This window comes from Camelus bactrianus, chromosome 33 (assembly GCF_048773025.1).
Source record: "Camelus bactrianus isolate YW-2024 breed Bactrian camel chromosome 33, ASM4877302v1, whole genome shotgun sequence".
NCBI lineage: Eukaryota > Metazoa > Chordata > Mammalia > Artiodactyla > Camelidae > Camelus > Camelus bactrianus.
Genome location: NC_133571.1, coordinates 21,513,728 through 21,537,976, shown reverse-complemented (window position 1 = coordinate 21,537,976; position 24,249 = coordinate 21,513,728). Strand labels below are relative to the sequence as shown.

The 24,249-nt window shown below is 48.9% G+C and overlaps 1 long non-coding RNA gene across 6 annotated transcripts in view; it reads left to right on the top strand.

The window, feature by feature from the left end:
- Window positions 1–24,249, top strand: part of LOC105071240 (uncharacterized) — a 95,555-nt gene that overhangs the window by 30,473 nt on the left and 40,833 nt on the right. For all 6 annotated transcript variants that reach the window (XR_012503851.1, XR_012503854.1, XR_012503852.1 and 3 more), the window contains one exon: window positions 6,721–6,864. This is a non-coding gene — a long non-coding RNA (uncharacterized LOC105071240). The remainder of the gene's footprint in view (window positions 1–6,720; window positions 6,865–24,249) is intronic.

Below are 24,249 nucleotides of genomic sequence, written 5' to 3'. Positions count from 1 at the left end.
AGTGCCAATTCATTGCCTGGTGGATAAAACCCCAGGAGATTCTAAGTCACAGGTGAGGTGCCCTGTGGCTGGGGATTGACGGCTGACCCCCGCGTGACCCCAGGCCGAACAGCAGGCTGTGTGAGTGAAGACTCCAGCACTTCTGATGCGGGGGGGAGGGGGGTGACCACGCCGAGAGGGTTGCTTTGCTGGCCTCCCAGATTCTCGGCTGCTTTCTGGGCTCCAAAGATCCAGAAAGTTCTCTCCGTCATCGGTCCTTCTCAGTCAGATGCTTGTTGAAGGCCAAGTCCGTGCGTGCTGTCCCGAAGTGTGTCCCTCCTGAGCCAGGCGGCCGCCGTCGCGGGCTGGGCTGAGCAGTTAGCTCTGCTGTCCCCCCTCGACGTGAGGGGGTTTGTTCGTTGCTCCTTTGAACAGTGCCTGGCCCGGTGCTTGTAGAATCAGAAGAAAGAGGAGAAGGGCCCGAGAGCCTGTCCCTGGCCTGTTTCACGGAGGCTAGAAGGCAGTCAGGAGAAGGGTGGAGAGGTCGGGCTGAGGCCGTTCTCAGCAAAGGAGTGCTTTCCTTCCTTCAACCAGCAGTTTCACTCTTGTCTCCGGGCTGGACTGGGGGATGGGCTGCATCTGCCCAGAACCGTGAGCACGAAGACATGGGAACTGGAGCGGGGCAGTTGCCTAAGAGGGGCATTTAGAGGACGAGTGGCAGCTCCCGGGGGTGCTCGGCTCCCTGTGTGTAACCCCGTGGTGGGGGCCGTGAGCCTCACGGCTGCCCCATGGATGGCCAGCCTCCTAGAAACACTGCTCCTTACAAGAATTGGGATTGGCTCTGTGATCTGGGACCCTGGCTGGGAAAGTTGGATAACTGACAGTCTGGCTTATCCCGTGGGGATTACTCAGCCTGTAAAAGCCCTATTTGTTAAGGGAGGGGCAGATCCCTAACCCATCTGTTGACACCTGGACCGCAGAGCAGAGGGAGCTGCACCTCTTTGCCCATCCCAGCACCCCCTGTGGCACTCCCTGCCAAGCTGCTGTAGTTGCTGGGAAGAACACCTGGTGGGCGAGGGACGGGAGAGCCGCCCGCCGGCAGCTGCCACCTCTGCCCAGAGCCATGATCGTCACTCGGAACGGAAGGCCCAGACAGGAGGCCTGAGAACTCTGCGCCAGACACGTCTTCCTCAGAGGCCTGCCCCCGAGTGGGCCTGACCGTGTCGGTGAGACCAGGCGTATCCGCTCCCAGAAGCTGGCTCTCCAAGAACCTCTCTGAGATTTCCCAGCATTTCTGTCCATGGCTGTGTTAATTTTGGCTCCAAGACCAAATGAGTCGAAGATTCGGGGGTTTTGAGTCTTACGTTACAGGTCTGAGCCGGGCGCACCACCCCTTCTCTCCTGGTGTCGGAGGATAGGAGAGCAGAGCGGAGAAGCTGGCTAATGTTTGAGTTGGTGCTTTACCTCGTTTCAAGGTGCCGTCAAAGAACAGATAGTTATTGTAAGAATGTCTGGCATTGGGAAAGAGTAGGGTCAGTGCTTAAGAGATGCAGGCTCCAGTGCTCACTCTGGCATGAACCAGCTGTGTGACCTTGAGCAGCGAGTTAGTCTTTCTGAGCCTCCATTTCCCCACCAGGAGACAGGAAACTGGGCTGACGTCTCCCAGAGCCCCTTCCAACGCCAACATTTTACAATTACACAGCTACTAACCTCAGTACTGACATCCTTCATTTGCAAAGAAAATGCCACTCGCAGCCCCCGGGAGGACGTGTGCTGTGAGAAGTTCTTCCTGCTGTGTGGACGGATCTGCGGAGCCCCCCCCGCCCCCGCCAGCCCGAGCCCTCTGTCTGCCTTGTTCCTCCTGCTGTCCTCTGCAGTCTCTGGGAGGGGGCCATCCAGTGGCCGCGCCAGGCTGGGAGGGCTGGGGCTCCGTTCCGACCTCAGGAGCTGACATGCCAGGTGGCTGCAGGCCGACCTGGCTTCCCTGAGCCTCACCAGCTAATGGCACAAAGAGCCCTCCCTGGCAAGGTGCTTCGGACGCTTCAGCGGAGGAAGCAAGAGGAGCCTGAAGCAGCCTCGCTGTGGAGGCCGAGTATGGAAGTCCCGCAGCCTTTGGGGGCCAGCGGACCTCTACCAATGGGCCACACGCTCAGTGGGGCTTAGCCTCCCAGTGTGCATGGAACTCAGGCCGCCCGGGAGGCGCTGGGCGACTTGCCCGCGTGCATTGTGAGCTGGGATCAGGACGCCCTCTTCTCGGATTAGTTCTGGGCCCATTTGGCAGCATCTTGCTGGGACGGTAAATGGCTCTGCAGTGCCTTTCAGTGAGTTCTTTGCAACCTCACGCATCAGGCCTTGGAGAGCTCTGCTTCTGTCAGCCGACTCGGTGTGGCTGCCTTGCTGGCAGCTGCTGGGTCACACAGGCAAGGCCCATTACCAGCTGGATGGCTTTCCTGGACCCACCTTTCCGGGTTAATGAACTCACAGGTTTAATCCGAGAGCTCCTGCCTCCTCTTGTGCCTTCACTTCCTTCCCATGCCACCCCCCGGCTTCTGGTCCTCAGGCTGGAGCTCTTGAGCTGGGAAGCAGTTAGCCAGCTCACATTTCAAGACTCTTCCTAGAACAAGTCAAGCAGTGGCCTGATAAGCCAGGAATGAAGGGGTCCCTCTCTGCAAGAAACCCTTGAAAGGACATGAGTATTAATGGGGAGGCTCCTTGAGAGTCATTTAGAATTATCTGTAAGTTACCAAATCTGCTGAGTTCTCTCCAGCCTCTGTGGTATCAAGTGGGCGTTTCCTCTGCCCAGAATCTTCTTCCATTCCCACCTGCCTGGTTAATTCTTACCTGGTCTTTAAGATTCACTTCCTCCAGGAAGTGAACCATTCATTAAGTGTTCATTAAACACCTAAGGGGCATCAGGAACGATTCTAGCAGGATACAATATCCAAAATTCCAGCCTTCGTAGAGATTACCGTGAAGCAAGGGCAGACAGACCACATAAAGTATCAGCTGGTGATATGTGCAGTGAAGAAAAATAAAGCCAGTTAAGAGGACAGGAGGAGGGGTAAAGGAGTGGGATTTTGGTCAAGAAAGCTCCCTGAGGCAGCAACATTTAAGCAGGGGCCTTAATGAAGGTAAGGAGGAGCCATGTGGCTATCGAAGAACTTCAGGTAGAAGAAGCAGTAAGTGCAAAGACCCTGAGGCAGAAGTGGGTTTGGTATGTTTAGGGAAAGCAAGGATGGAGCTGGAGGTGAGTGAGTGAAGGGCAGGCAGAAAGTTGAGAGAAGTAATGGCGACAAGGTCACATGGGGCCTCCTTGACCCCTGGAAGGACTCTGACTTCCTCTGAGAAGCCATCTGATGTTTTTAAACAGAGGGGTGACATAATCAGACTCGGGCTTTAATAAGATCATTCTGGGTGCTTTACAGAGAACAGACCACAGGGAACTTGGGTGGAAGCAGGCAGATCAGCCAGGAGGCAGCGTCAGTCATCCAGGCTGAAGACAGTCATGGCTTCAGCTAGGGCAGCGGCTATGGAGATGAAAAGGGGTGGTTAGAATCTGGAAATACTCTTATGAGCCAGCAGGATGCTAAGAGATGCAGGAAAAACAGAAGAGGGAAGGATGGCACTAAAGTACTTGGTTAGAATAATCGAGAATGGAGTTGCATCAACTGAGATAAAGATGATTAGGAGTGAAGCAGGTTTGGGGGCTGGGGAAGATCAGAAGTTCAGTTTTGGATAAGTGAGGTTTGAAATGCCTGTTAGATATCCAAGTGGACAGTAGACAGAAGGTGAGCCAGTCTGGGAGTGGTCAGACTTGGCGATGTGAATGTGGGGTTGCTGATACATGGATTGTATTTAAACAGGAAGGATGGATAAGATCGCCCAGGGAACAAAAGCAGTCCAAAGACTGAAGTTTGGGGGCCTCAACTCCTAGAGGTCAAAGGAGTCAGGAAGATGCTGAAGGAGACTGTGCAAGGTTAGCAAGTGATGTCCTGGAAGTGACGTGGAGAAAGTGTGTCTTGGAGGAGAGGTGATTGTCAAGTGTAGCTGAGATGTCAAGGACTAGGGGTCGACTGTTGAATCTGACAGCTCAGAGGGCGCTGGTGGTCGTGTCCAGAGCAGTTTCAGTGGTTCAGGAGAGACCTGCAGAGAGAAAATTCATACGAACCACTCTTGAGGGATCTTGCTAGAAAGGTGATCAGAGAGATAGGTCACAAGATGGAGGAAAATGTGGGTCAGGGCAGTTTTTTAAATGAATGGAATTAACTTATTAATTAGTTAAGGAACTATGGGGCCATTGACATGAATTTTGAGAGCTTAGCCTAGGGCTAGGAGAGGAGATTGGGATAAGTTTTTCCATCTTTTCCCCGCAACTCCCGTCACCCAGTTATGTCTTCTGTCTTTCACTAAATGGTGAGCGATGTGTTCATTTTTGTATCAACTTCTTATGCAGATTTCTAGTCTCTCTGGTATTGAGCAGACCAAGGAGACCAGCTGCCGCTCTATATTGGCTGCATATGTAGCATGCCACGTCATCTCTTCTCTGGAAGACTGACATTTGGCCATCTAAATCATTGGACGCATTGATGATGCCTTGTTCATGTATTATAATGTAATCTGATAATTATATGGTGAAGTGATGCATCAGTTCCAGGGGAGGCATAATATGGTTTACAGTATTTTACAGTAATCAATAAATATGTTGCTTCAAGGAACCATTTAGTCTTTAAGTGTCAGATTCTTAACCTTTTTGTGAATATTCATACAGTGACTAATGTATGATGGAGCGCGCACCAGAAGACATGCCTTCTCCACTCCTTAGAACCCATACAAATGCCTGATCGTGTATTATAAACTTGAGGCGAATTCTAGAAGAGTGTACTGGTCACCCACAACATCAGTACCATAAATAGTAACATTAACGTGGGAAGGGCTCATGTTAGAACTGACTGGAGATGATTTTTCTTCTCGTAACAAGACCCACGGTTTCCCTTCAGAACCTCTCAACAACAGCACACAAATAGGCATCACTTTCCCCTTTGCATCTTGGTAGAGTAGCGGAAAAAAAACAAACCCCACGAGCTTTGGGGTCAGTCAGATCTGTATTAAAATCCTTAGTTTGCTGTTTGCTGAGACCGTAAACAAGTTACTTCTGTGAGCTTTGGTTTCCTCACCTGTAGAACAGGGATGGTAACCCCGACATCACAGTGTTGTTATGAAGTGCGACTTAAATAGAGGATCAGTGTCAGCCGCCTGGCGTGGGGTCTGTCATGGGACAGATGACAGTAGCGCTGAGTGTAGTTGGCAGTGTGCACTGTGGTGGCCAGGGTGGCAGCAGAGCTGGCAGTGATGGGTGTGTAGCCTTCCCGGGGTAACAGTGTTGATACTTCCTCTGTGCCCTAATCCTACCGGCAGATGGAAACGGGCGTGTCCCTCGTCCACGTCGTTCATCCATGTTGGCTTCGTGCCTTCCTTTAATAATTTTTTTATTGAGAGCCTTGAAAGTTCCAAGCAACGAAGTCCCTGCCCTCTCAGGGCTTATGTACTGGTGAATTTTGGGAAAAGCTCTGTGTCACCCCAGATTTAATAGAGTTCTTTCTTATTCTCCATCTTTGTTGCTTTAAATGACCACCCAGACTCTAGCCAGACCTGCTCCAGGTAGGAAGAAACTGAGGCAGCTTGAGTCGTTTATAGCCACACACCAGCCACTAGGGACTTCCTTCCTGTGCCAGGAGCCAGCCAGCTTGGACTCCGATTTCCTCCAAGGCGATTTTCCTTTTTTCTCTGAGTGGGAGGAGTGTTCCCCCCGATGAAGGTATGAATTCGGGTCTCTCTTCCGTGTAACCGGGATTTGGGGCAGACTGAGAATCACCACTTTGGGCTGAAGTTGTCACATAACTCAATGCTTTGTTGTCGACTTTTACAGGAAAAATAAAAAAGAGGAAAAAGCTAGGCGCCTCTGCGGCAGAGAGTGGGGAGGAGGCCGGGCCAGGGGACGGGGACAGAAAGGTGGACCCGTAGAGCGTGGGCTCCGTTTGAAGTCCCTGTGCTCCTGGAAATGGATCATGACAGTATTTCATAAAAAGTTAACCGTGTAGTTGCAGGTGATCGCAGCCAGGTGTTTCTCTGCTCAGGTCTCAGACCCGAGTCCCCTGGCTGTCAGCGTGAGCGGAGTCAAACTGCAGCCCTGTCAGTGTGCGCAGTGACGAGGTGGCAGGAACTGGTTTGACACCACCATGAACCCTTCACCTAGAACTCAACTCAACCCTAGGGATTTCTGAGCTGTCGAAGGAAGTTTGATGACTTTCTTTGCTTAATCGGGCCCTGTTAAGCTCCCTTGAGGCTAAGGAGGGAAGAAGGGGCGATGGATTTTGTGTCTTTCTGTGGGAAGGTAAATTTCCAAAAGCAACAGCCCTTCCTCCAAATAAATGTGTAATTACAAAATAAATACGGTGTTCTCTCTTTGTAAAACTCGTGTCAGAATGCCCTCCGGAGTGCCTTCTTCCAACTAAAACACTGACCCTCCTTTATAGAAATTCTGGAATCTAGCAAAGTAACAATATTCACAGTAGTTTAAATACATGTATTAAATCAAATTAGGTTTCCCTGGTTCTGCCTCCTCATTTCTTTGTTACCTGTCATTTACTTCCAATATGCACTGGTGGCTGCTAGGCACTCAGGGAAGATCTGTCCCAGTGCCCATAAAATAGCGGCTCTGTTTCTCTGACTTGGTGCCCACAGGGACGTCAGAACAGGAAGGTACATCTTTAACTGAACACCAGTGATGAAGGACTCAGCGAGCTCTCTGTTTCGCCAGCCCTTAAGTCAACAGTCTCATTCTTCGGCACGCGGTCTCCTGAGTGATAACTGCTGCTCTTCCCACAGGTAAGTTTTTCTAGGGAACAAATAGTTCAGTATTCAGTAACTTTGGTCAGACAAAGAGCACCTCAGGCCCTTCCCCCTACCCGATTCCAGGGGAAACTGCAAATCAGTTCCACCGGAACAGAAAATCATTGTATTAAAATCAAGGTGATTACGTCCCCTTCCCCCGAAAGGAACAGCATTCTGTCATATATGGAGGTAATACCAGGTGGTGGTTAAAATCCTGGACTCTGGAGTCGGACCTGGATTTGGATCCCTGCTTTGGGCCGGTCACTACCCACGTGACCTTGACCATGTAGCGTGGCTGCTGTACGCCTGCCTCAGGGGGCATTGCTAGACTTGTGTGAATGAGACAGTATGTTGCAGTGTTTTGATGATAGCTAGTGCTCGGTGGTTTAAAAGAAAACTATGTTGATGGTGGTGATTATAGCTGACATCAATATGAGCAGCCAGCAGGGATTCACACAGAGAATAAGAATTTTCTGCTCTAGGGAAAGAGAAAAAAAATCGGTTCCCATCACAAAAGACCACGTATTATATGACTGCGTTTACCTGTGTATGAAATGTCCAGAGCAGACAAATCCGCAGAGACAGAGAGTGGATTAGTGGTTGCCTACGGCTGGGGGGTGGGGTATGGGGAGATATGGGGGAGTGACTGCTAATGGGTACAGAGTTTCTTTTCGGAGTGATGAGAGCTTAAATTGGTTTGTGGTGATGGTTACACAACTCTGAATACACTAAAAACCGCTGGATTGTAGACCTCACGTGGGTGAATTGTATGGGAAATGATTGATGTCTCAATAAGGCTGTTATTAAAAAATATATTAGCTCCCATTTATTGCTCAGTTAACCTTTGTAATAGCTCATGGTTTTACACTACAGTCAAGAAAACTGAGTTTAAGATGTGTTAAGCAGCTTAACCTGGCCCATGTGAGCGGCATGCAATGGACCCAGGATTTGCCATTGATTGATTTGACTGGATCTTAGTTTGAGAGAATCAGATTGATCGTAATCATTGGTTCATGGCACGTTATTCCCTTTGGTCCACCGAAGGCCATCTTTTCTTTCACTTGATTTTAGGTATGTCTGCATGCTGAATGATGGACATGTCTGACCCCCGCCGCCCAAGCCAAGGCCAGAGCGTTACCAGTAACTTACAGCTCCCTTTGTGTTTTCTTTCCACCGTGGTCTTCTCCCCTGAGATAAGCGCTACCCTGAACATTGTGCTTAGCGTTTCCCTGCTGCTTTTTAGAAGCTTTTCTTTTCTTTTTTTTAATAGCAATTGTGCTTGCCTAAATGGCCTATTATTTAGTTTGGCTTAGGTTTAGTTTTAATTTTGCATAGTTTTTGAACTTCATAAAAAGTCTGTCAGGTTAGATGTGGTCTTTTGGGACTTGCATTTTTTCGTTCAGTATGGATTCATCCATGTGGAAGAGGGCCTCTGTGGTTCTCTTGTTTTCATGCCACATTTTCATTCCATTTTCTGAGCATACTGTGGTTTATTTACACATTCTTCTTTCAGGGGGTATTGAGATTGTTTCCAGTGTTTTGCTGTTTTGATAAGTTCAACTATGATTGGTTTTTTTTTGTGTATGTGTCTTCTTATTAAGTTTTCTCTTGGGTTTAACCTCACAGAAATTGGGGGTGTACCTAATAGATTAGCTGGGTATACACACATTCAGCCTTGAAAGAAGACGTTAAATGGTTTCTTAGTTCCCACCAGCAATGTGTGTGGGACCATGTTGATATCCAACACTTGGTATTCTGAGCTTTGTCAATCATATGGGTGCAAACTGGCATTTCATGGGGACAAAGTGTTTCTGGCCTCTTCCTCATCATTGGTGAGGTGAACACCTCTTTATAAGTTTATTGATCATATGTGTTTCTTCTTCTAAAAGATAAATAGGAAACTCAACTTTTACTTAAAACTTCAGCAAACCCCAAATGTTGCTTCATTTTCTCTCATTAGCTCCTCCGTGTCTACAGGCTGCCCTGGCTGGTTCCATATGTGTTTCTTGTTCTACAAGTTGTTTCTTTATGGGTTTTGCCCATTTTTGCCCTGAGTTGAGTTTTTCTTATTTGTAGGAGGGCTTTAGATATTTTTGAAAGTAATCTTTTGCTGCCTGTGTGTATTTAAAATATTTTCTTCAAGTTTGTAGCTTGAATTTTTACTTTAACTGGAAACTATCCTGACAAACAGAAATTCTTAGTGTTGTAATCAAGTTTATGTATCTTGTATAATTAGTAATGTTTGTGTCTTGATTAAGAAACCTCTTCTTATTCCAGGCTCATTAAGATAATATTCACTGTGTATTTCTTCTGAAAGTTTTCATATTTTTCCTTGATGTTTGTATTCTTGATCTGTTTGGTGTTGATTTTTGATGGTGTGAGACAGGGATCCTTTCTCATTATCTCCAGGTAAAATGCCACCTTCTTCCAGTGAAGGGGGGATTTAAACCTAGACTTACCCAACTTGAAAGCCCATGCTCTTAATCACTTTGCTGTCCCAGGGAAATAACGGTGACATTAGACTCTCTGATAAATGAGGGGGCCCTGGGGAGGGAGGAGGAGCAAGGCCCCCAGTATCAGGAGCTGAGGGCTGAATTGGGTCTTTCTTTCAAATGATTTCTTCTCCTTCTAAGTTTCATGGTAACATATTCCAGGTCATCTTTTGGCATTGGCAGCTCCACAGGGGGGTTCCCATGGGAAGCTCTGGGTTCCACTTTTTTTTTTTTTTAATTTTATTTTTTAAACTGAAGTAGAGTTGGTGTGCAGTATTACGTAAGTCACAGGGGTACAACCTGGTGATTCATATTTTTTAAAGGTTATACTCCATTCATAGTTATTACAAAACACTGGCTATAGTCCCTGTGTTGTACAATACATCCTTGTAGCTTATTTTATACCTAATAGTTTGTACCTCTTCATCCTCTACTCCCATATTCCCCCCTTCCCTCTCCCCTCTGATAACCACTAGTTTGTTCTCTGTATCTATGAGTCAGCTTTTTTTTTGTTATACTCACTAGTTTGTTGTATGTTTTAGGTTCCAAGTATAAATGATATCATACAGTATTTGTCTTTCTCTGTCTGACTTATTTCACTTGGCCTAATGCCCTCCAAGTCCATCCATGTTGCCACGGACAGCAGAATTTCACTCTTTTTCATAGCTAGTACTATTTCATTGTGTGTATATACAGATTCATCGCTATACCTATCAAGATACTAATGGCATTTTTCATAGAACTAGAACAAATAATTTTAAAATTTGTATGGAAACACAAAAGACCCTGAATAGCCAAAAGAATCTTGAGAAAGAAGAACAGAGCTGGAGGAGTCATGCTCCTTGACTTCAGACTATACCCTAGAGCCACAGTAATCAAAACAGTGTGGTACTGGCACAAAACAGACACATACATCAATGGAACAGAATAGAAAGCACAGAAGTAAACCCACACACTATAGTCAATTAATCTACAACAAAGGAGGTAAGAATATACAATGTAGAAAAGACAGTCTCTTCAGCAAGTGGTGCTGGGAAAACTGGACAGCTCCATGTAAAAGAATAAAATTAGAGCATTTTCAGGGGATGGAGGCCTATAGCTCAGTGGTAGAGCACGTGCTTGGCGTGCATGAGGTCCTGGGTTCCATCCCCAGTGCCTCCGTTAAGGGGGGAAAATATTCTCTGACACCATATACAAGAATAAAGTCAAACTGGACTAAAGATCTAAGTGTAAGACTGGATACTGTAAAGGTCCTGGAGGAAAACACAGGCAGAACACTCTCTGACGTAGACTGTAGCAGTGTTTTTAGGGATCCATCTCTGAAAGCAAAGGAAATAAAAGCAAAAATAAATAAATGGGACCTAATTAAACTTAAAAGCTTTTGCACAGCAAAGGAAACCATCAACAAGACGAAAAGACAACCTACGGAATGGGAGATATTTGCAAGTGATATGACCAACAAGGGGTTAATATCCAACATATATAAACAGCCCATACAACTGAACATCAGAGAAATAAAAAACTCAATTAAAAAATGGGCAGAAGAACTGAAAAGACATTTTTCCAAAGAGGAAATGCAGATGGCCAACATCGCTGATCATCAGAGAACTGTAAATCAAAACCACAGTGAGATATCACCTCACACTGCTCAGAATGACTATCATCAAAAAGAACACAAAAAAATGTTGATGAGGATGTGGTTAAAAGGGACCCTTCGTACACTGTTGGAGGGAATGTAAATTGGTGTAGCCATTGTGGAAAACAGTATGGAGGTTTCTCAAAAAACTAAAAATAGAATTACCGTATGACCCACTCCTGGGTATATATATGGAAAAAACAAAAACAAACTAATTCAAAAAGATACATTCACCCCAGTGTTCATAGCAGCACTATTTACAATTGCCAAGACGTGGAAGCAACCTAAGTGTCCATCAACAGATGACTGGATAGACCAGATGGGTTCCACTTCCTTATTGTTTCCTTCGTTTCCCAGAGGTTAAAGTGACGTGGTGGGAGAGAGCACAAGGCTGAGAGCCACACAGACCTGGTTTCAAGGCTCAGTTCAACCACGCGTAACCTTGGGGAAGGTAAACCTTTTTGAAGCTCAGTCTCTGCCCTGTGTGTCCCCACTCAGAACGCAGATCCTCTGTAGGAAGGTTTAGCGCCCTCATTCATTCCTCTGTGGGGGTGAGGGCACAGGAGATGGTGATGGCCAGCCCCTCCAGGGCCATCTGCTCTGGGGAAGGGTGGCGCCCCTTTGGGCTGACAGTAATGACAGATGTCCACTGCTGCCTCCCGGGACACTACCCTGTCTTGTCTTCTTTCCCTCTACTTGATTAGAGGATCTTGTCACTGCAGGCGGCCTGTGGGCGGCCCTCAGCCTTCAGCTTCTTCCAGGGACCTCCCGCACAGTGCTGTGTGCACAGCAGCGCCTTCGTCAGTGATCTCTGCTGAATTAAGAGGAAAAGAGACCCTGCCCTCAAGCCTTTTGGTTTTGTTTGCATTTGGTTTCCCAGTAAAAACAAAAACAAAAGCCAAAAGCTGGCCATCAAAACAGAGGAGAGAGAGGCCTTTCTCCCCAGGCTTCCCCAGGTGCCAAGCACTGCTCTGAGGAGCCCGGGTGTGACATGCGGCCTCCCACTCCGTCCCTCACTGACCCCACCACCTGCTGGAGTGTTTAGCGTGGGTGCCTCTCACCCCTTGGCAGGGAGGCCTCTGCGGTCCAGCACCCGCAGCAGGAGGGAGAGGGAACAGCCCCACGGCGCCCTGGGCGCCACCCCCGCCTCCACCTCCCATGTGCTCTGCGTGCAGCCTGGTAATTAATCAGCAAGCGCTGAGGCCTAGGAGCATCACTAGGTCCTGTCGCTGCCCAGGGCACTTTGCATTGTCACTGCGTACATTTTTCAGCCAAGCTAAATAGAGGGCTGGGTGGGGTGCTGTTTCTTTCATTGTTTATAGGCCCCTGGGATTTTTCCTCATCCCTGAGGACCGCCAAGGGAACAGGCTGACTTCAGCAATTTCTGCGGTGAGGTCATAGGGCCCTCGGAGGGTTCCCTGAGTCTTGGAGACCGTGCCCAGGGCCGCCGATAGGGATGGGGTTCGCAAGAAAGAAGTGCAGGAATACGGAATTCAGTTCAGCGAAATCTAAGACTCACTTGAAGTGTCTTTGGTAAGTTTCCAATCGTGCTTCTCAGCAGAGCAAAGTCTCACAGCGTTCCCAGTGTAAACGCTGGAAAGGGGCTACGGATGAAAATGACCAGGTGACAGCGAAAGCCAGAAAGAAGCCAAAATTGGTCTTCAATATTGAACTGCCTCAGGCTAAGTGGAGTCTGAGTGATCAGCCTGCTGGAATCAACATCAGGTTTCCTCTCACCGACACAGAAAACTCTAGAACTTGACATTAGGGAACCTGGGCTTCCGTCCCAGGGGCACTGCCTGCTGGTGACGCGGTCCTGGGCTGGTGGCTTAGCCTGTCAGTGCCAACTGCCAGCACCTGTAAAATGGGTGGGTCCAGCCTGGCTCCCTCAAAGGCTCGTGTGGGTTCAGAACGCGCTTGTGTGAATGGGTCTCCCTGGAGCTGGCGCCTCATGGGGTCCGGGCGGCTCCCACACACGCCGTGGTCCCTGTCTTATCTCTCCCAAGAGCTTTGCCTTCACTCCTTCACTCTCTCTCCAGGGGCTTCTTTTTGAGATTCCTCTCCTCCCATTCTAGGCCTTGCTTGGGTTTTCCAAAGGTATTTCATGGATCGCCAGACCCCCAGTGGCCCACGACCAGAGGGGGTTCTGAGGACAAATGAGTTTGGAAACAGTGAGCTGTGTAACCTGCTTCAGAAAGTCATGGTTCTGCTCAGGGCAGTGAGGAGTCTTGCGGGAAGGAACCTCGTCGACCTTTGCCCCTTCACCCCTTAGCATTTCCCCCACGAATCTGACCCCAGAACCCATGCTTCAGATTGTGCCTGGTCACAGCCCCACCCCCTCAAGCACAGCTCGGGACGTGTCTCAGATGATGCGATTTAACGGTGATGCCCGTTGGTTGGAGGCTTATGACATGTCAGGCGCCCTGGCAGCTGTTTGTCAGCATCCGACTCCCAAACAGCCCAGTGGGGCAGGCACGTTGCTCACAGCTGGAAAGCAGGGCTGTGACTAAGACACGGGCCTTGGTGTCTCTGTTTTACAAATAAGGCAAATGAGTTTCAAGGAAGGTCAGCATCTTGCCCAAAGTCACAGAACGAGTGAGCGGTGGACGGGGGCCATGACCCAGGCCTTGCCTCCAGGTGTGTCCAGCTGTAAAGGGCCCGTCGTCACTGCACATGTGGGCCTGGCCTGATGGGTGAACCTTCAGACTGGAGCGGTGGCCGAGGCCTGCCCACGGAGTCCACGCGATGGAAGATGGATTTGGGTTGGCGGGCAACCAGCAGCCCTGGGGCCCGAAACGGGGCAGCCACCCACTCTCACCGTGCGGGCGGGAAGCCCAGGCGCAGGAGGCGGAGTGGCTAGGCCCGGAAGGCGTCCGGAGCGCTCCGAAGTCCGTGCCGCCCGCGGACCTCACCCCGCCCCCCGCGCTCTGGGCCCCGGAGCCATCCTCCCGTGTTCGTGGTGCCTGGGCTGCCCGGCTGCTCCTCGCTAATTGGAACCTCAGGGTGCTGTTGTGGTGCCTGTTGCTATAAACACTGCCAATTTGCATAAGTATGTGACATTGTAAAAGTTCCTGAAAGATCTTATCCACATGGCTGGCACCCGGCCCAAGGAAAAGCCAGGTAGAAAGACAATGGGTGTGTTATTTAAAAAAAAAAAAAAGGTTGTTTTTGTTCCCTGTGCAGGTGAACAGGATAGGAATTGGAAAATGTATCCAGTGCAAGGCAGCGCCCGCAGCTTGCTTTGTTTTGTTTTGAAATTGCTTGAGAGAGATTTTCCTTGTACCTCCTAAGCTGCCTCCTGTCATGTTTGAAAAGCCGGAATGGGACTGTTGAGGTTCCGTAAATGAATTTATGTTTTGGAACACCGGGTTCTTTGCAGGGCGGGAAGGGACTTGAGCGATCACCAAGTCCCACGTGTCGTTTACAGACGTGCAGACGGAAGCCCGCGACCGGGGCAAGGTGGCCGCAGGGCCAGCCGTGCGTGGAGCCGGGGCTCGTGACTTCCATCCCAGGCTCGCTCGCTCTCTCTCTCCAGAACACTCCAGAGCCAGCCAGCTCACACTCACTTTAAGCAGAAGGAAACTCGATTCGATGCATCAAAGACAGAACTGACTCCTTCCCAAGCCTCGGAGCCCCTGCCAGGCCTCCCTGACCTCTCCGTTCGTGGTTGGGGCCAGCCCCAAGCACCAGCCCTGGGCCTGGAGGACACTTGCTCCTTACAGCCTTCACCCCGGGACTCCTCCAGGGGATGGGTGTGGTTGTCTCTGCTTTTCAGTGTGGAAATCAAGGCCCAGAGAGGCTGGCGAGCCTCGGTTACACGCTGGGAAGTGCGACTGTGATCACAACCCAGCGCTGGCTGGCGGGCGCTTCCTAGGGCTGTGGAAGAGAGTCAGAAAAAGCGTCCACAGAGCCGTGGTGCAGTGCCCTGCACACAGTGGGTGCCTCCAGGGCACTGGGTCCCACCCCCGGCGTCTTCTCCGAGTCCTCTTCCACCATCTTTCAGATCCTGTAGAAACAAGAGTCTCGAACATGCAGATTTATTGCCTCCTGGTTCACCTAAATGACCTGCTCTTGTAAATGACCCAGCTCAGTGGGTTCACTCCAGTAGCCCCCCAAACACTCATTTCCAGAGTGCTGAAGCTTGCTGGCTGGCACTTGAGGGGGTAGAAGATGGTAGTTTGCAACCAAGAGGCTAAGAAGCTGTTAAACCGTCAACACTTAAGACAGCCTAAATGTCCATCAACAGGTGACTGGATAAAGAAGATGTGGTATATTTATACAATGGAATACTACTCAGCCATAAAAACTGACAACATAATGCCATTTGCAGCAACATGGATGCTCCTGGAGAATGTCATTCTAAGTGAAGTAAGCCAGAAAGAGAAAGAAAAATACCATATGAGATCGCTCATATGTGGAATCTAAAAAACAAAAACAAACAAACAAAAACAAAGCGTAAATACAGGACAGAAATAGACTCACAGACAGAGAATACAAACTTGTGGTTACCGGGGGGTGGAGGGTGGGAAGGGATAGCCTGGGATTTCAAAATTGTAGAATAGATAAACAAGATTACACTGTATAGCACAGGGAAATATACACAAAATGTTATGATAACTCACAGAGAAATAAATGTGACAATGAGTGTGTATATGTCCATGAATGACTGAAAAATTGTGCTGAACACTGGAATTTGACACACTGTAAAATGATTATAAATCAATAAAAAATGTTAAAAAAAAAAAAAAAAGATTCACAAGGAGGACTGTTCCTCCGGCCCATCTCTTAGCCAGGAATGCAAATGCGCATCTCGTCTCTCCATGCAAAGCTCTCGGCATGGTTGCTTGAGCCCTACCAGCTAGTCTCCCTGGACATAGTTTTGGAGGCCTCCTGTTGAACAATTACGCAGCACTACTTAGCGTGTGAGACAGCTGGGGGAGAAGAAATAAGGAGCTCAAGAAGCCCAGGGAGCCAAGGGCTTGGGCCGAGGAGGGGTCGCTCCCCGGAGGGCTGGGAGGGTCAGCTTGTGTCTTCCCGCCGGACGTGTGGGCCTTTCTGCACCTCACCCCACGCAGGGGAGCAGATTTGTCCTGCCGCCCCTGGGGCTCACATCCCTAGAGCCTAGTAGAATGGTGCTCATCTGTCAGGAGAGCCGATTTGTCCCCCTGCCTCTCCCCTCCCGGCCCCCAAGCCCACCCTGCAGTTATTCCAGGGCAGGATGCCACAGCCTGGAAGAACAGTGTCCAGAGGTGGAGGGAGGAGACTCAGGGAGGAGCTGCAGCCATAGGACCACAGAGGTGGTGTGGAAGGAAGAAGATGGGGCGGGAACCAGTGTTTACTGAGCACATACCGCATGCCAAGAACTTGACACGTGTAGTCTTCTTTAATCCCCACAGAAATCCTGTGAGTTAGGAGCTGCTATCCTCTTTGTGCCAGTGAGGATATAGAGGGTCAGCAAGGTTAGGTAACTTGCCTGAGGTCACATGACTACTGAGGTGGAGCCAGAATTTGAGTGCAGGTCCTCTGATTCCAAATCCTGGGTTCTTTCCACGAGCACAAGTACCCCGTGAGCTCAGTTCCAAAGTGCTGACTGCCACTTGTCCATGCTACCCTGTGAACTTGGGCAAGCTGCTTAACTTCTCAGCTTCCTGGTCTGCAAAATGGGGACCCCACGAGGACCTGCCTCGTGGAGTTGCTTAAGGGGCAGGTGAGCCGTGCGTGTCGAACACGGGGAAGCGGTACTCCGCGGGTGGGGGCTCCTGGAGGGGCAGCCCCTGCGTTTACTTCACCGCTGGTGCTGCTGTCCCTGCTGCCTTGGGAGAGGCACGCGCCCTCTGTGCCTCAGTTTTCTCATCTGTGTAGTGAGTGGCTGGGACTGGATGATGCCTGATCTTTCGGCTAGACGGGGTTTTCCCACCCAGCCCGCCTCCCTCTCCAAACTCCCCGCTGGGGTTCCTTAGCTCTTACCATTGCACCCCCAGCCTGGCAGCAGGCGGGGTTTGGCCCCCGCCTGATCCCTTCAAGCCTTCACTCCTGCTCTTTGCCCTTCTTTGATTATCCTTGCTCTCCTCTGCCAATTTGAATTCTATACTTCTTTCAAGGCCCAGATTAAAACTCAACTCTTCCATGAAACTGTTTCTGGCAAACCCCACCCTGAGATGACTTCCCCTTCGTTTAAAATTCCCTCAGCTATTATGCCCACAGTCTGAGTCACACTGACTCCAGATGGTTTATATTGTCTCATTTAAGTCTGTTTGATTTGCCCAATTCCCTAAAAGTAAACTCCCCAAGGGCAAGGCCCTTGTTTTCTGCTTTGGTGTAGCCTCCGTGATGCTGGCACCGTCCTGGGTACCCGTTTGGTGAATTAGCAGCCCCTGTGTCGGTCCTCGCCTCCTGTACCCCTGCTGCTGGGGAGGGGACTGTCTGCAGGACGCTTAGGACTGTGAGGACTGCAGAGGGATCACCTCTGCCCTCGGGGAGTTGCGGAGGAAGAGAGGCAGGTGTCAGTGCAGTGCGGTTTCGTGGGTTGCAGGGATGCAGGGAAGGGGAGGCTTCTGAAGAGGAGGACCTCAAGGATGATCAAGGGCCAGCAGAGAGAGGAGGGGAGGGCACTGCCCAGGGCCTAGCCAGTGGGGAGACGGGCTCCACTCTGGCTTGTTGAGGTGGATTAAAGGGCATATTTTAGGGGAGGGAAGCAGACCAGGGACAGTGGTAGGAACCAAAACTGGAAATGCAGTTTTCAGTTATTCAAAGGCAAATGCAGAGACCCCCGGGGGTCTTTATGCCCTGGGTCCAAATGAGGACTGTGCCAAAAAGAGAAAATTAAGAGCCATGAAAATAATTTATTTGGCATTTGAAGTGCCCTTTTTAGTAAAAGAAACCATGGTGATAGCTGTTCGGTTTTTTATTTTGTTTTGTTTTGTTTTAGTGTCTTGACTTGACAAAATAAAGATCTGGCAGTTCTATGCCAGAAGGGATGTTTCCAGGTCCAGATTCTTGGAGCTATGGCTAGAGAGTCACTGAGATAAATGGAGATAAGGAGCAAGTGCAGTGTTGATTTAGCTCCTAGGAGGACAGACAGATTTAGAGCCTCTGCATAATTTGTGCTGATGAGGACGGCAGACGTAGCGATGCCATAGGGAGGCCGAGGGTAGACACGGTTTGATTTGTCTTGATGGCTTTAATCCCTGCTCTCTCTCTCGTGAGAGGTGTGAGCTATTTGAGAGCCTCCCCGCATCCTCCTTTGCTTTGTGCCCCTCCCTGCTCCCCGGGAGGGTCTAGAACTTGTCCATACCCTGCGTGCGGCTCAGACGCTATCGTCCATCTTCCTGCCTTTCAAAGCAAGGACTGACAACTGTGATTTCTCATCTCCAGGTGCAGAGGAAATTGCCCCTTGTAAGTGTCTGCACATTGCAGGGCCCCGTCCCCCAGGGTTGCTTCAGTGCCTGTCAGTTGAATTTGCACTCATGAGATTAAAGTAGGTGTGTTGGAACGTTAAAAACTTTTTGCCCAGATCAGTCCCAAATTCCTAAGATGAGAACTTGCCTAAATCAATATTGTAATTTCAAATCTTGAGCTGTCCCTTTTGGGGCATTTCAGTCATTTCATGGAAAGAAGAGAGCAATTGGGGGGCCCTACAAACAAAGACGTGTGAAGACGGATGTGGAGTGGGGGCAGGGTAGGCTGCTCAGGTGGGGAGGGGGTTTCAAGTCCTCTATGGCCACATTCAGTTTGCTCGATGATTTCTTATTCTGGTTAGGATTTTACTCCACAGATGGCTTGCCCAAGGCCTCACGGCAGTTTTGGTTGACAAAGCAAGCAATCATGACAGAAGGAAGAGGGGGTCCCAGAGTGCAAGTGAGAAGATGCAGCGGGGGGTGGGGTGGGGGGTGGGCCTGGCAGGGGCTGATGACAGAGGGCTGCTCCTGACCTGCGTTTTCAGATCCTCAGCCCCAGGAGGGAAACAAGGCAGAGTTACTGAGTCAGTTGGAAGTCCTGGATGGAGGCTGGCGAGGAGGGCTCAGATGAGAATCCGTTGCTAAAGCAGCCATAGCTTGGAGAAGCACCTGAGGCTTGAGGAAACAGCAGAGACCTGAGTTCTCATCCTAGGTCCACTGTGTGACCTTGGGGAAGTTGTGCCATCCTCCTGGACCTCAGTTTCCTCAGAATATAGTTAGGGCAGGGCACCACTGAGGTTCCTTCCAGCTGTGTCCTCTTCAGAGACTCGAAGCAAGAGTCCTGCTTCCTACCTCTGCTCCCCTCCGCTGTGAGCTCCCCAGGGAGCTCCAGACTCCTAGGGAGCAGGGCCCTGGGGGGCGGCAGGCAGCAAGGGGCCCAGCGGCAGACGCACTGATGACAGACAGCTCACCAGAGGACCAAGAGCAGCCCAGGTGACGGGCGGCATCCTGCAGGCCAGCACTCCAGAGCAGGCGGTGCCCAGAGGCAGCCCCTTGTGCTGGACACACGAACGGGTGACATTTGGGATGCTCAGCTAGCCGTGGAAGGATTCTCCCCGTCACTCAGATGCACACACACCACACACCGGTCTCCGTTCCTGTTCTCCTGTGGGTGAGCGCCTCCCGTTTGCCCCTCAGCCTCTTCCAATTTCACTCCCAGACAGAGGCCCTAACCCCTCGTTCAGGGCCCTTTTTCTTGTGTTGATGGCTGTTGTGGATAAAGCAGAGACAAGTTATGTGCCTCCCTGTGTCCTCTCCCCACTACATGGAATGACCTCCTCGTCTGGATAAACAGTTATTCATTGTCTCCCCAAGTGGCAGGATGTTGGGTGAAAATCAGAAGGAAATCCTGGCGCGTTACAACACGGATGAGCCTTGAAGACATTATGCTAAGTGGAGTAAGCCAGTCACTCAAGGACAGATATTGTTGACTGTACGAACATGAGGTCCCTAGAACAGTTAAATTCATAAAGACGGACAATCTAACAGGTGCCCAGGGGCTGGTGGCGGACACGGCAAGCGGGGAGTCAGTGTTTCATGGGGACAGAGTCTCTGAGAAGATGAAGAGGTTCTGGAGAGGCTGGTGGTGATAGTTGCACAACAATGGGAATGTATGTACCTTATGCTTTAAAATGGTGAATTTTATGTGTATTTCATGCTACACAAAGTGGCGGGCTGGTCCCTGCCCCAAGGAGCCTGGTTTTGTCCTCCGCTGGGCTTCTTCAGTTCTGAAAGTCTACTGACCTTTTATTTCTTGTGTTTACCACCAGGTCCTCCCATTTGCTTGTTAGTTAACAGGATGTGCTGACACTTGCTTGGTTTTGAATTTTTGATGCTTTTTTGTATGGTGGCCATCCCTGGGTCCCTGATACCTGTCACCACACACAGCAGTGCCTTGCCCACCAGCATGGGAAGGCGGTCGTGGCTCAGTGATACAGGAAACTTGGGTTAAGAGGAGGTGGATTTGGAGGGTGCAGTGAGAGGACAGAAGTGATTGGGATTGATGGAAGTGTGAAGCCGTGCTCTAATGGCTGAGGAAGGGAAACTGCTGTGGGAAAAAGGGACAGGGAAACAGGAGTTAAGGATGCCTGTGTAGGTGGTGGGCACACCTTGTTGGAGGCAGCCAGTTCTAAATGTGAGTGACTCATATTTGCCATCCACAGTGCTGGAATTCCATCAGAACCAAGGTTCACTGAGACCTTGGGAAGATGACGCTGTCTTACTCCTTTACTCTCTGTCTCTGATTCCTGTCCCTCCGTGCCCTTTCCCATCATCCCTTTTCGTTGGCCCGAGGAAGCTTGCCAGGGGCACCCTGCTAATTCATTACCTGTGAGCACAGGTGTGGTTTCGTCAAGATTCCTAAGATCTGGGGAAAAACCAGTTTTCGGCTCTGGTGGCATCCCTGCTGGTCCTGGTTCCAAGAGCCTTTCTGCCTAAGGACTTTGCTGGGGTGTCAGATAACTGTGCCGTCATTTCATTTAGTGTTTATTGGACACCTCACTTCAGAGCAAGAAGTGACCTTGGAAGTCATCTAATCCAGCGCTCCTGAAACGTCAGCGTGCTTGTAAGCCGCTGGGAGAGCTTGTTAAAACACAGCTTCTGATTCAGTAGGTCTTGGGCGAGGCAGGGCCCGAGGTTTGGTGGCTCTGACACTCCCAGGTGAGGTCGAGGCTGCCGATCCCTGAGCCACACTCCAAGCAGCAAGAATCTTGCCCAGCGATTCTCAGCCCTGACGCCACACTAGTATCACCTGCTGAGCTTTTGAAAAATATGGGTGCCTGGGCTTCACGCCCAGGTCTTACTATTTAATTGGTCTGATACAGCCAGTCTTTATGGTTTAAAGAGCTCCCCAGTTGATTCTAGTGAGTAGCAAGTATTGAAAACCATATCTCTGATCAATTACCTTGGTCAATTATGTGATCAATTATCTTTCTTATTGAAATTATCAGAAAAAAATCCCACCTTCCCTGCCCCGCCTGTCCCTCCATTCGACCTGGGGTTTAACTTCCCATTGTGAGTAATACCATACAATAATGAAACATAACAGCTATTGAGTGTTTATTGAGTATATACTATATGGTAGGCATCCTGTTAAGTACTTTAAATCTCCTAATAGTCCATGAGATAGATAACTATGATAATCATCCTCATCTTTTTTATAGATGTGAAAACTGAGGCACAGAGAAGTAAAGTAACTTGCTGTAGGTCACACAGCCAGTTAGTAACAGAGCCAGGACTAGAACTCAGGAGGTCTGCTCCCTGGGAGACTCTCTTAGCCATTACATCCCTGAGTCCCCTGTGCAGTGCCAAAGATAGCAGCAGTGCTGGACAAGGATGAATGAAATGTGTTCTTTTCAATTAAATCCTGGGGGGGGGGTTGATATGCTTTTTTTTTCAGTCTGAGTTTTTGTTGTTTCTATGGATCAAGTTCATTTCAGTTTCAGAAATCAACAGCGATGCAGAGCTGTGTGTGTGTGTGCGTGCACAGGTGTGTGACCCCTTTCTGTCTTCTGTTCCATCTGTCCATTCAGCAGCCCTTGCGCCAGAGAGGTGTGCAGCAGGAATACATGAGTGGGAGCCTGACCCAGGTCCAGGACAGTGTTCTGAGCAGGATTTCAAGCTGCATCTTCCCCTCCCACAGGGTTTGAAGAATCCCACAGGTTCCAGTCTGGCGAGACTTATTTCTCAGGTAGCCTCCGGCATGATCTGGCTCATGCGTCCCAGCGATCCCTTCACATACACCTCTCTTAAACAGAGACATTCCCCTTAGCTCATCATTTGTCCCAGCTCAGATCCCTCTCAGACTCTGAGCTACGTGGCTTGGTTGCCAGAAGTGCCAGGAGGTCTTCCTGTTAGCAGGTCATCTGTTTCTTGTAATATCTCACGCAGTGTGGTATCCACTGGAGCAGGAAAAACCTTCAGACGACTAGTCTAAATAAAGCACCATGAGATGCCCCCAAACCAGACATCCAGTAAGATAAAAATCCAGTTTGTATGGCAAATTGCTGTAAGTTTGGATGTTATGTGTGATTATGCTGCTTCTTTTGTGCAGATGACCAAGAACTGACTGGAGAATTCTCAATTTTAAGAGGTCTTACTGGCCAGAGAGGGGAATGGTGGCAATTTCATGTGGTTCAACCAGAATAGGTTCGGAGAATTTCAAAGTTGGAAGCCTGGGGTCCAAATCAGTCCCTACCTTCCTTGTGCCCATCAGTCAGCCCAGTGCTGCCTCCGTTCCAGGAGCCAGCACCAGCACGTGCCACCTCTGCCACCATGGGGGTCTGGGGTAGCTCAGATGTTTGATCACCCAAACTCAGGTAAGAGGTATGTCCAGTCTCTCCAAGGGAATTCCTTTAATTCCCCAGGCCAGGACACACACGCTTTAAAGGAATCTCTTGCCCTACAGAACACACACAGGAGATGCTGCACTGGCTAATATTAAGGATCCTTTTGAATCCAGAAGATAAGGACAAGACAAAAATTAACATCTAAAAATTGCTGCCTGTATGAGACCTTGGCCAGCCCCCCTGCTTTGAAGCCATCTGACCCCTCTGTATTCTTTTGACAACTTACGTGTCTCTTGGGGTGCACTTATATCATTCTACTTTATAGTGGAAATAAAATCCATTTTGATTTGTGTCTGGCATGCTTTAGTGGGAAAAAAAATACCTTGGAGGTAAACAAAGAAGCTGAGTTCAGATCCTGGCTCTGTAACTAGCCTGCTATGACTTCGGGCAAGTTAAAATCTCAGAGCCTCAGTTTCTTCATTCTCAAAATAGGAACACTAAAGAAGAAGTAAAACTGTTACTGTCTGCAGATGACATGATACCATACATAGAAAACCCCAAAGAGGCTACCAGAAAACCACTAGAGCTCATCAGTGAATTCCGTAAAGTTGCAGGATACAAAATTAATATACAGAAATCAGTTGCATTTCTACACACTAACAATGAAATGAGAGAAAAATAAGGAAACAGTCCCATTTACCATTGCATCAAAAAGAATAAAATACCTAAGAATAAACCTAACTAAGGAGGCAAAGGACCTGTACTCTGAAAACTGAGACACTGATAACAGAAATTGAAGAAGACATAAACAGATGGAATGATGTATCATGTTCTCAGATTGGAAGAATCATTACTTTAAAAATGTCCATACTATTCAAGGTAATACACAGACACAGTGTAATCCTGTCAGATTACCAATGACATTTTTCACAGAACTGGAACAAAAAATTTTTAAATTTGTATGGAAACACAGAAGACCCCCAAATAGCCAAAAGAATCTTGAGAAAGAAGAATAGAGCTGGAGGAATCATGCTCTCTGACTTCAGACTATGCTACCAAGCTACAGTGATCAAAAGAGTGTGGTACTGGCACATAACAGACACATACATCAATGGAACAGGATAGAAAAGTCCAGAAATAAACCCACGCACTTATGGTCAATTAATCTATGACAAAGGAGGCAAGAATATACAATGAACAAAAGACAGTCTCTTCAATAAGTGGTGCTGGGAAAACTGGACTGCTCCATTGAGAAGAATGAAATTAGAGCATTCTCGGGCACCATGTACAAAAATAAACTCAAAATGGAAAGATCTAATGTAAGACCAGGTACTGTAAATCTCCTAGAGGAAAATATAAGCAGAACAGTCTTTGACATAAATTGCACCAATTTTTTTTTTCAAACCAGCTTCTAGAGTAATGGGAATAAAAGCAAAAATAAACAAATGGGGCCTGATTAAACTAAAAGCTTTTGCCCAGCAAAGGAAACCATAAACAAAATGAGAAGA